The sequence below is a fragment of the Emiliania huxleyi genome (genome assembly GCF_000372725.1).
Source record: "Emiliania huxleyi CCMP1516 unplaced genomic scaffold EMIHUscaffold_35, whole genome shotgun sequence".
Lineage (NCBI taxonomy): Eukaryota > Haptophyta > Isochrysidales > Noelaerhabdaceae > Emiliania > Emiliania huxleyi.
In genome coordinates this window covers 733,953-734,730 of record NW_005199363.1, presented here as the reverse complement: position 1 = coordinate 734,730, position 778 = coordinate 733,953, and the positions used below count along the sequence as shown (strand labels likewise).

The window sequence follows — 778 nt, the reverse complement described above, 5'->3', positions numbered from 1 at the left end:
TCGCGACTCCACGTCTCCAAACAAGGCAGGAGCGCCACGGCATTCAACGTGCAAGGCCCAGTGCGCGTGGGTGAGCGGTGTGGGAGTTTGCGGCGGCGGGTGGAGGCGGGCTGGGTGGCTGCGGAGGCGAGGGCGGCGGCGGGCTTGGCGGAGACGGGCTTGGCGGAGACGGGCGGTGCGGTGCAGGCGAGGGCGGTGGAGGCGAGGGCGGGGGCGGCTCGCCCGCGTACGCCATCGTGCCGACGTCCTCCATTGCCGCATCCGAGGCGTCGAACCGCTCGCTGGCCGTCGAGGCGCGTGGCGACGCCTCGCTGTCCGAGTCGGCGCCTGTCGCGGCTCCTACGGGGTGAATCGGGGTGAATCGGCGGAGTGCATTGGGCGGGAGCGGCGAGGGAGAGAGGCGGCGTGGAGGTGGCAGGGGGAGAGGGCCAGCTGGGTGTGAGTCGCCTGGGTCGGACGGCTCCTAACTGACTCAACTGTAGTCGCGATCTCGCGTGTTTGTGAGCTCATAGCTGTGAAAAGCTCGCGCTAGGTGCCGCCCTCGCATTCGCCTTCTTGGGGCCCAGTGCTGCCTCTGACTGTCGTTGCTGTGTCTCTCCCTTGCTCGACGGCCTGTGCTTGTGCGTGTCTTTGGCCCGGGGTGATGTCTTTCGCGTGAAGACACCGACACCCTCAGGGGTTGGGAGCACGGCATTGAGAGCACAGCGCGCGAATACGAGCGGCGCAGATGCAGTGAATGCGGTCGCTGGCTGGGTCGGCGCCTTCGTCCGCCGAGACA

At 68.5% G+C, this 778-nt stretch overlaps 1 protein-coding gene across 1 annotated transcript in view; it reads right to left on the bottom strand.

Annotated features, from left to right (window-relative positions):
- Positions 1-778, bottom strand: part of EMIHUDRAFT_101909 (hypothetical protein) — a gene marked incomplete at both ends in the record, with an annotated part of 6,780 nt that overhangs the window by 3,339 nt on the left and 2,663 nt on the right. The gene's annotated exons all lie outside the window — the stretch shown is intronic.